We start from the raw sequence: 12046 nt of genomic DNA, 5'->3' as shown, positions 1-12046 counted from the left end.
ATGCCACAGCTTTACCCTTATCATCCTCCACAGCTTTACCCTTTCTATCATCCCATATTGCTAATGCCACAACTTTACCCTTACCATAATCCACAGCTTTACCCTTTCATCATCCCGTTTTGTTAATGTCACAGCTTTATCCTTGCCATCATCCACAGCTTTATCTGTTTCTCTTGTTCAGGAATGTCTATTTTACATTCAGAGGAAGTTTCACGTCTATCCGTGGAATCAGCTAAATTATAAAAATTCATTTAATCTCTCCTATCTGAAAATCCTTACACGCGGCCATGTTGGTCCGGGTGGTGATGGCATCGATGATTGAGGAGACGGTGGCATTTGACTCCGAAATACGTAAAACTCCATCTAGAAGTCTATCATAGGAAATAAAACACTTTCCTTAATCTAAATATATGAACGTTTTATATCATTTTTTTTTTCTTCATTTTCTTATTAAAATCGGGCGGAAACTAAAATAGATAATAAAAATCGCACGCAGGTTGCAATGGGAAGCGGATTGCGTACAGAGTAAACTCTGTGGGTCCCACAGTCATTTATTCATCTTATCCACTCCATCCATACATTTTAGCAGATAATTTTAGGTAGTTGGATCAAAAATGAAGCCTATACAAACCTCAAATGGACCACACCACCGGAAACAATGTGAATTGAAAATCTACCATTGAAATTTTCATGGGGGCCACGTAAGTTTTAGATCAATCTGATATTTGTGTTTTCACTTCATCCAGATCTTTTTGATATTATGATCAGGTTGGATGACAAATAAAAATCACTTTTGCCATAGAAAGGTTTCAACGGTGGAAATCAGTATTCCCACTGTTTCATGTGGTATGGTCCACTTGAGCTTTAGATATACCTCAATTTTGGGCTCAACCACTACAATGGTACCAAAAAAACGGATGGACAGAGTGGATAAGACAAATACATTTGCAGTGGGCCAACTGAGTTTACTCATTACATAAGAGCCTACTGAGTTATTCAACACGCAATCCGCATTCACTCCAAGCTTCGTGTTACCCTTACCATGTGGGGCCCACCTTGATTAATTTGTTTCATATCCACACTCCCCATCCGTTTTTTAAGCTCATTTTAGCATGTTATTTCAAAAATTAAGTACATCTAATCTAGTTGACCACACTAACTAATGGAAAACGTTTTGAATGACCATTAAAAACGTTTTTTTGAAGGCCATGATAGTTTTGGATCAAGCTGATTTATGTATTTTCACTCATCCAGGTTTGTTTGACCTTTATCGACCGGTTGGATGGAAAATAAATATTAAGGATCTGCCTACGGTGGAGCTTGGGAATTTTTTAAATGTGGGCGTTCGATCACCACTGTTTCTTATGATGTGGTCCACCTAAAACTTTGATCTTATTAATTTTTGCGCTCATGCCCTAATACGAGCTGGAAAAACGGATGGACGGTGTGGATATACAACACATGATGTGTGAGTGGATTAGGTGTTACCTGGGTAACACCCATTATCGTGTGGCCCACATTGATTCATGTGTCTTATTCATGCTGGACACCATCCGTTTTACCAGTTCATTTTAGTGGATGGGACCACAGTTGAGGTATCCAAAGCTCAAGTTGACCACACCATAGGAAAAAGTGGGAATTGAATACCTACCGTTGATAACTTCTTAGGGCCACAAAAACATTGAATCAAGCTGATATTTGTGTTTTCCTTTCATCCATATCTATATGACCTTATAAACTGGTTTATATATATATATATATATATATATTTCACTGCGGGCCTAGGAAGGTTTCAATGGTGGACGTCATCATCCCCACCGTTTTCGGTAGTATGGTCCACTTGAGCTTTGGATAATTATGTTCTCATGTCTTAAAATGAGCTGAAAAAATGAATACACTGTGTGCATAAGACACATGCATCATGGTGGGCCCACAGAGTTTATAGGTTATGCAATCAACGGGGTTTTGGGCCACTACCAAACTCCCTTTCTCCTTGTTTAGAGTTACGATTTGAGATTTGCCTCTTTTTATATAAAAAAATAATAATAATAATTCCGTTTGAAAATGGACAAATGATGAAATCATTCTCACCCTCAATTAATTGGCCACCAAATCAGAGGCTCAGATCTTCCAATTGGTGATTTACAGGATATCTATGATCAAGGATGGGACTAATAAGATAAACAATCTAGACGATGGAAATTCTTAGCCCCACTTTAGATGGAGTCCTAGAATCACATTGACAGGATGATCTTAACCATCCAACTAGTGGCCACCAAACCGACTAGGGTTCAAATTCTAGCGTTGAAAATCAGATGGAGTAATTAGGCAATGCTCTGGTGGAAAGATGACCGGTATCCATTTATCAGATTGTCCATATAATCTGACATGAGAAAATCAGGTTCGAGCATGAATTTTACCCGATTATCCTACTTCTAAACGGGTTGGATACGGATAGTACCGTATCTGACAAGAATCTCATCCATTTACAGCCGTACATTCAAGGGTTGGGCCATGCTTGGAGCTCATGGGCCAGGCAAGGATATGCTTCAGCCCAGCCCGGCTAGATTAAGGGCTCGCCTCTTCTGGCCCACAACGCTATGATCCTCATGTACACCAGAACTTCTCTATCTGTGGATGGCCCACCGGGCAAAAATATCACTAGATGGAGATCCTCACCATGATTACAAAGATAATTTAAAAAACAATTGTCCTAAAATTTCCATACCATAATAGAACATGAGTTTCCAAAACTAGGCATCGAAAACTAATGTGCGTCTTACCCCGCTCGTCTCTTGCCATGAATGGGCAATTCTGTGGGTGGGCCCACTGTGATTTATCTGTTTATCTACACTGTCCATCCCTTCTCTCATATTATTTTAAGGTATGAACAAAAAATGAGGGAAATCCAACACTCAAGTGAACCACACCACAAATGACTCTTGCATTTAATAGAACAGGCATTTCATGCTCTCTACATTTAATACAACTGAGTTTATTATTTGGTGTGGACCATTTTAGCGTTGAATCTGCCTAATTTTTGTGCACATAACTTAAAATGATCTTAGGGATGGACGGCGTAGATAAACAAATAAATTCCAGTGGGCTCGCCCACATAACTGCCCTTTCATGGCTAGAGACAGGTGGGGGTAGGACCCAATACGCGTCCATGTGGGCCTTACCACATGAAATAGCGAGGATTGAACGCCCACCATCGGAACTTTGTGGAGGCAACAGATGTTTTGTATCAAGATGATATTTGTACCTACAGTTTATCTAAGCGGAAATAACACTATCAATATGATATTTGTACCTTACGAATGTTTTAAGGCTGAAAATCATTGTTCGTGCTTCTATTTTCGGTGTGATGCACATAAGCTTTGGATAGGAATCATTTTTGATATCATGTTCTAAAATGATCTCACAAAATGGATGATTTTGGCCCATCCTGAGACTCATTTTCAGCTCCTGATCTTTTTCAATTTTAGGTTCATGCCATAAAATGAGCTGAAAAAATAGATGGGCCGGGTGGATTTCCAAAAACCATCAATCGTCGCACCATGCATAGTCTGAGTTGGGTTGGCACCACAATCAATGTTAATCATCATGAGATTCAGAGGTTTGGTGGACATTTAAGTCCACAGGTAACGGTTGCTTAACTTAGGTGAGCCCAGCATGATGTTTGTGACAAATTCACTCCACTTTTAGCTTTTTATCTACCTTAGTATTAGACCCGTACTTTAAAATGAGTTAAGAAAACAGATGGACACGATGGATTTCTAACAATATAAAAGTGAGCCCCACGTACGGTCAAGGTTTGTTTTTCACACCACTTAAGGCCAATCAGTGTGATAGTCGCAGACATTAGGTACATTAGGTGAGAGTTGCTCGATCATTGGTGGGCCATAATAATATTTGTGACAAATACACTCAGTCCATCTGTTTTGACACCTCATTCTAGGGCGTGTGATAAAAAATTAAGGCGAACGCACAACACCAGTGGGCCAAATGTACTTGAACATTTGGAATTGAATGCCGCAACCGATACTGAAATATTGTAGGGCCAAAGTATGTTTGTGAGAAATCCACCTTTACCATCTGTTTTTCCAAGGGATGGCACGCCAGTGAATCCACAGGCAGATTGCAGGCGCGGTAAAAGGTAATTTTGTGCTATTGAAATATGGGTGGGTTATGAAATAAGCAGAAGGTTTTTGGTCCATAGCCAAAAAGTTATGCCAGCATATTGAAAAATCCCTATTTTTTTAAGTGTATATTAGGCATCATATGTAGTCTTAGTCAAGCGGTATCAAACAATTAATCAACCATAAATTATATTTAGAAAATATTTACTGACATTTTCCTACACCAACCATTCCAAATATTTACATTCCCAAATAATCCTGCATTAAATAAATAGAGATATTATTAACCCTTTAAAATGAGCATAATGTGAATGTATGAATCAGTACAAGTTGAGCACACTGTCTTGGAACATTTAAAGATTATTGGCCAAAATATAGAAGCATTTCATACATTGATTTTGAAATGATTATTATGAAATGTACTTAAAATTCTTGTTTACCATTATTGGGCTGCAACCATAATGCATGTTGAGATTCCCAGTGCAATGCTATGTACGAATATTGTTTTGGTCTGTTTTAACCATGTATTCAACGGTAATTTCATGTCATCCTTTACTTTAACCTAACAATCAAACAACTCGACCACAAATCAATGTCATATATCATTTTACATGTGACTATTCGATCCAATCCAGCACATTTGTGTGACAACCATAGATTATGTGGCCTTCAAACAATCAAATTTAACAATAGTCAACTTTACAATTTTCAATGTATCACACCCATGCATCAAGATGTAGAGTGAGACCTTTTGTGTGATGAGCAGTACGCAACTGAAAATGGTCCAAACAGTCGGTCCACCATAGGATGTATAATTTTCCACTATACGATTATCCATCGGATCATATATGCTTGGATGGTGAGAACTCTAAGAAGTTTTAAAAAAAAAAAAAAAAAAATCACCATCCGAATCATTAAAAGGTGGTAATTAGTCTATATTGTAAGATGATGCTATGAAAGGGTTGTCCATCCTAAGTCAAAATTGAAGAAGTACAAACTTTTTTCTATAGAGATATCATACATTGTGTAAGATTAAACCAACTCGATTGGTTTTAAAAAAATAGAAATGATTAGGACTCAGCATAATATTTTTGGGTTCGGATGTTTTTGTAAAACCATATAGCAGGTAGTACCATCATTCCCTAATTTAAACCATTGTCACCAGAGTCCTCTCTTTGGATGGAGGATGCACCATAAATATTATAAATGGTAAAATCCCAACCATTCAATAGGTGACCTGACAAATAGACAATTCAGAATGTAAAAAATGTAGCAGTCTATTCAACAAAAGGCCTGCCACTCCAGAGTTTCAATCTTCCCATTTGGGGAATTTTTATTGCATTGCCATTTTGGGTGAGGCCCATCACATCAACAGGTCAGATCTCTGAACCATGTAATCAGTGGGGCTCTTCAATCTCCATGAGGATCACCTATCTTGAAAATTAGGTTGATCCACTCATTACATGGGCCAAACGTGTATGCTGAGTCTGACCCTGGGCCATCCATTGATTTCAACAGCACAGCCTACCAGTTGAGGATCTTCATGGAGGGGCCCACCATTTACGTGGATCTGATGTCCTGGATAAATCTCTCCCAACAAAATGGTCATAGGCCCAACCACTGAGTTAGTTAAAAAAAAGGTTGACACTTTATTTTTATAATTATTAATTTATCTAAATGGTTACTTAAGATGGGTTATTGGGAGAGGGATTTTGACCTTGGCCCACCATATTGAGAATATCAAGAGTCAAGTCAGTTAGTGCCAAGGTGTGCCGAATCCATTATATATTAGTTGTTACGCCATACAGTCGGAAATGAAGATGGTGTAAAAACGACACATTACGGTTAGGTAATAGTCTCCAATGGCTATTATGCACAATAACCCTAGAAGTAAATGAAAAAGAAAAATGTATGTACCTCTTTTTTTTCTTTTTCTTTGGTTGCTCCATGCTTTGTCTGTTGCTTTTCTTTTTTTCTTTTTTCTTTTTTTTTTTGCTACAGTGCCTTCTTAGTTCCCTCTCTCTTTCCCATCTTCTTCTTTGTTGTACTGCTTTTAATTAAGTCTACTCTTTTCCCTTCTCTCTTCTATCCGCTCCAAACAATCTGCACGCATTGGCGTTTGTGAGAAAGTTATAAAAAGAGTTTTTTTTTTTAATACTCGGATCGCATATGACGTTGGACGCAGTTGTGAGGTTTGTGCTTTTTCCTGATGGTTGGCCTACCTTAATGTTTATTCATGCCATCCACCAGTTTTTTTAAGTCCATAAACAATCCGTAAACATGAAAAGATATGCAAGTGCAATATATAAATATTCATACAAGATAAGGGCATTTTTGATTTTCCAAACATTTGGTAAATACAGTGCAAGTGAGTAATAATTATTTCACTGGATAATTATAGTGTTGTTATTGATGTTTGATTTGACATTTACTTTTTTAAGGTATAAACAAGAGGAGACTGAAATATACGTGGGGCCCACCATGATGTCTATGTCTTATCGATGTTCGGTCTGTGCTGCTTTTTCTATATTTTGGGTGCATGGCAGAAGAGTGGTTTTGGAAAGGGTGACATAGATCATCTTGACCAACTTGAATTTCAAGACCCACCAGAGTGGCGCAAGTGATGTCATTGATGTCCCTGAATCAAAAACTGAAGTTATCCAACCATGCGATGCTCGCTATACTGATTATACTCCATGCCAAGATCAAAAGCAGGCCATGACTTTCCCGAGAGAAAAATATGAATTAAAGAGAGAGGCATTGCCCTCCAGAGAATGAGAAACTGCGTTGCCTTATCCCTGCATCCAAAGGTTATGTGACCCCATTCCCATGGCCAAAGAGTCGTGACTATGTATTCTATGCAAATGGTCCCTATAAGAGTTTAACGGTTGAGAATTGGATCGGATTCTCAGGCCCGGTGGGTACTGGGTACTATCAGGTCCTCCCATCAATTGGAAGAATAGGCTTGTCAACATCCTAAGGAAGAACTCCAGGAGGAGCAAAGAAAGATTGAAGAGGTTGCCAAACTTCTTTGCTGGGACAAGAAGTCTGAGAAGGGTGATGTCACGCCCCGAACTCGGAAACCGGGCTCACAAAATTCCCGATCACCGAATCCGGCGCTGACAGCCTCCGTAGAACCCCATTTTCGGATCCCGACACCCATTCACCAGGTTCCGATCCTGGGATACTACAAGGAGGATTTCAAATCATCAGTCTGATTCATAATGAGCATAACAAAAGCATAACCCACAAACAATAACCACAAGAACACCACCACAAAATCCACTATGATCAAAAACTTTTGAGTACAATGCGGCAGAAAGGGGAAATACAATGCAACAAAAGAAACAAAACTCCAGAAGCTCTGCTGCACGCTCCAACTACAGCGAGACTATGACTGCGTCCTGGCGTCACCTGCACGCATCAATCGTGCATAAGCTTATGGAAAGCTTAGAGGGTGGTGTAAGTGTGTGCGCAATATAAACGTGCTCAAAATGCAAGGTCAGAGTAATGCGGAATCATGGTGATGAGCACATGAATGCAATCAGCCGTATCAAGGCTATGCGGTGCAAGATATGAATGCTATCGGCCATAACACAGCCATGCGATGCGAGATGCAACTCAAGCATGCCAATCCTCATCATGTATCAGTACAGTTCTCATTCTGGATAATCACCGGGGTTCAATACACTCCAAATGGCACTGTCGCTCTCCTAGCCGCACAGTCCAAGTGAGCGTAAGAAACCTCACTATCCGCCTGGCCAATAGTCTGCCAATACCTATCCGGCACGTCGATAGCGGACCCATTCGCGAGCTGGTCAAACTCAGCCTAGTATTGCCCCCTACCCTCGGGCGAGTAAGGCCACACTCCTTTCCAACCGACCACGACACAGTGGGAGACGCGGCCTCCTGGTATTCGGCCCTCATGCGCTCGTATATCCACTCGGTCTCGACGTTGGAGTCATCCTCTGGTACCATCGGGTTTAGAGATTTTCACCCAGGGACATCTATGGTGCCCGTATGCTAGAATCAAATATTTTCGGTCTCCAATCCTGCCATCCACGATGTATCTGTGGAGGCTATGGCCCTGATGTCGCTAGGGCATACAGTAACTACAATCACACAAATGCAAGTGCATGAATCATACTATCAGTCATGCAACAGCCCTGTATATACCATGCACTTATATGAGGCAACTCCGCCTATCAAGGAGCCCATAAACAGTCTATCCAAAGGTATATGCTATGATCGGTCATTCCTCACATCAAGCATACATATGGTGCGAATGATCATGAATCATGCATCTATACTAAACATGTAATAAGAGATGGGTTCTAGGTATAATGGAGATGGGCCTAGACGGCCTACTTACCACAAGTTTGGGCCTATCAGAGGACCTTAGGGAGAGCTATAATGCGGACATTTAACCAACATTATCCATTCAATGTGGACATCAAACCAACATTGCTCCCAACGAATGACCTTCCATGAATCACATATTGTAATGGGCCTTTTGTACATCTAATTGGGCCTTGACCCAAGGACCCAAATACATCAAATGAGCTACATAACATGAGCCCCATATCTATATCAAGGTGGGCCTCAATGGGCCTCATAATATGGGCCCAATACAAATCAAGGTGGGCCTCAACAAGGACCACTAATGCATGAAGATGGGCCTCCACAATGGGCCTTAATTATCTCCAACACAGTTGGACAGTTGGATGAAACACATACATCATGATGGAGCCCACTCTAATGGAGGGTATGGTGTATAATACATACATAAGTGGGTCCCATGCGGGGCCTACCATAATGTTTATTCCCATCCAACCCATTGATAAGGTCATTCAGACCGGGGCCCACAGTAGTGTTTATTTCCCAAACCACCTAGGGCCCAACATAATGTTTAGTTTCCAACAAACTGTTCATATGGTCATGTGGACCAGGGTAGGGCCCACTACAATATTTGTTTATCACCCAATCTATTCATAAGGTCACGTGGGCCTAGATAGGGCCCACTGATATTTATTTATTTATTTTTTTTATACAAAATGGGCCCACTGAAATGTTTATTTGCCACACAAAATGGGCCCACTGAAATGTTTATTTATTTTTTTTTATATATACAACATATTGGGCCACATGGTGAAGGGGCCCACCGTAATGTTTATTTTTTTTTATCTAACCTGATCACAAGGGTCACGTGGTGGAGGAGGCCCCACTGGAACATTTATCTGGCCTCCACCCAGCATACAAGGTCTCGTAGACCAGGGACCACAGTAACGTTTATTTGCCTTTTGACGTTGATGAGGCCATCCAAACTTAAGGCCCACCGTGATGTGGTCCACAGATCCAGCCCACCCATTTTGTGTGTCTCACTGGACTAACAGTCCAGACCAAATTTCAGTAACATCCAAGAATTAGGTAGGCCCCACCAAGTGATGTTATATGTTTTGGCATGTCTTCACATGATTTTAAATGGTATGGCCCACCTGAGTTTAGTATAAGGCTGATTTTTGGGGTGGACGTGTGGACCGAGGGTACCCATCGAATGCACGATGTTGATGGTCGAAAGGAGCCAAGGTGGGGCCCACAGCTGGGGCCGTGAGCCCCAGCACGTCCGTCCGTCAGGCAGCCCAGCGCAGGCGCTGCCTGCGCGTTCTGCCAGTGGCAGCGGCTGCTGCTGCTGGTTCTTTTTTTTTTTTTTTAAACGGGGTTTTTCTGCGGTTTTTCCCAGGTGGGGCCCGCTTTAGTAAGATCCACACCAACCATTGGATTCCTTGGTCTAAGACCGACCCAAGGAGTCCAATATTCGCCCTATTTTTGGCAAATAGAAGGGTCACGGTGGATTTTAAGGGTAATACCACTAGTTCCCATGGTATGGCCCGCCAGAAAATGGGATCAACTTCATTTTTCGGCTCAACGCCTAAAATGAGTTGAGGAACAACATGGACGGCTTGGATCTTACATATACATCAAGGTGGGGCCTGCATGAGTGGCCCACCACTCCCCTTCTTCTTCTTTTTTTTTTTTTTTAAATAAGGTAACGTTTGCAACGTCCAGCGTCCAGGGACGCTGGACGATTTTCAACTCTTATCATTGTGGTGGGTCCCACGTAGACATGGCCCACCACTATATGTGCATATACTTATAATATATCTTATATTATATATATAAAATACATATTATATTATATATATTATATATTATATAAAATATACACATATAAATATATACATATATATACATATATATGTGATGCATTGGACCCATCTAAACAGTGGATGGTGTGGACCATCGCCTGTAATAGAGTGGGCCACACCGTCTGATGTAGATGGACGGAGTAGATGTAACACATATTGGTGGGATCCACACCATTATAAAGAAAGAGAGAAAGAGAGAGATAGAGAGAGACATACGGTGAGATAGAGGAACCCCGCCACTATGGGCCCTCTTGATTAAATCACATACATCCAAATGGGTCCCACCAACAAGTGGGCCCTAAAATTTAAAATAATGACAATCACCCACCTTATCTTCCTTCTCCTTGCTCCCTTGGACTCCTTAGCTCCTTACCTTCACTTTTAATGGAGGTTGATAAAAGATGAATGGTTGAGATTGGAGATGAGAGGGTGGGCCACACTTGAAGTTGAGAGAGTGTGTTGGATGTGTGAAATTTCTCATGGAATTTGGAAAAATTGCTAGAAAATGAGAGGGAGAGATAGAAATAATGGATGGAGGGATGGGTGGAGTGATGGTTGTAAGAAAGGAGTGATGAGGGGTATGGTTTAGTTTGAAATTGGTGGAGAAGAGAGATGGTTGTGGTTGAAAATGAGAAAAAGAGGAATGGTGAGGTGGAAAGATGGTGGACTTTTGGAAAAAGAGGGAATGGGTGAAGTACTTTGAGGTATGGTTGCATTTATGGTTAATTAGTGGGACTAATTGAGTAGAGATTCCCTCGAAATCCGCAACGCGCAGTGTTTCTTCGGAATAAACGCTGATCGGCATCTTCTTACCTGGGTATCGGTTCGGTGCGCAAGTCACGGCGTTGGAACCGCGGCGACGACGCGATCGCCAAGACATAAGTTTCGGATCAAGTTGACGTCGGTGTGCGGGACCTGGCTTAGGATCGTTCGCAAACACCGAATACGGTGCGAAGGTTGCTGGAATTTGACCGGAAGGACCGCGGAAGCTAATGAAATGGTACGGATTAGGACACGGGTCTTACAGGTGAAATCACCATATGGAGAAAGAGAACAAATACCGCCTCATGTCCTGGGAGACAAGATGCTCGTGTTACCATCTATGAATCCACAAATGCTGATGATGTCTGATATAAGAAGATGGAAGCATGTGTAACTCCTTTACCAGAGTTTAACAGCTAGCCCGAAAGAAGTTGCTGGGGAAGAGCTGAAGACATTCCCCCAGCTCGGTATAATGTTGTCCCTCCCAGAATAGGTAGTGGGTCTGTCCCTAGGGTATCTACTAAGTCATATATGGAGGACAAGCGATTATGGAAGAAACATGTCCAAGCTTATAAAAAGATCAATAGGTACATTGACAAGGGGAGACACCGCAACATGATATGGATATGAATGCGGGCCTTGGAAGTTTCGCAACAGCCCTTGAATCCTCTAAATCATGAGTTATGAACGTGGTGCCCACCATTCCAGAGAAAAACACTTTAGTTTTATTACAAATAATGGATAAAAATTAAAAATCTATCTTTCCCACTTTTATTTAAAAACTGCATACTTGATTTTATAGGTTTTATTACGAGATATGGATAAAAAGTAGAGAAGTCGAGAGAAGGTAGAAAAGTAGAGGAAACAGAAACCAGGAGTAAAAAGGAGGAGACGTTCAAGAAAGCCATTGCTCCTCTTCTTCCCAGGCCCTCATAC

General features: G+C 41.1%; 1 pseudogene; it reads left to right on the top strand.

Moving 5' to 3' along the window:
• The first annotated feature begins 287 nt into the window (after positions 1-287).
• Positions 288-11862, top strand: LOC131220002 (probable methyltransferase PMT2; annotated as a pseudogene).
• Positions 11863-12046: the final 184 nt, after the last annotated feature.

This window comes from Magnolia sinica, chromosome 12, assembly GCF_029962835.1.
Source record: "Magnolia sinica isolate HGM2019 chromosome 12, MsV1, whole genome shotgun sequence".
Taxonomy (NCBI): domain Eukaryota; kingdom Viridiplantae; phylum Streptophyta; class Magnoliopsida; order Magnoliales; family Magnoliaceae; genus Magnolia; species Magnolia sinica.
This window is presented reverse-complemented; position numbering and strand designations above follow the sequence as displayed.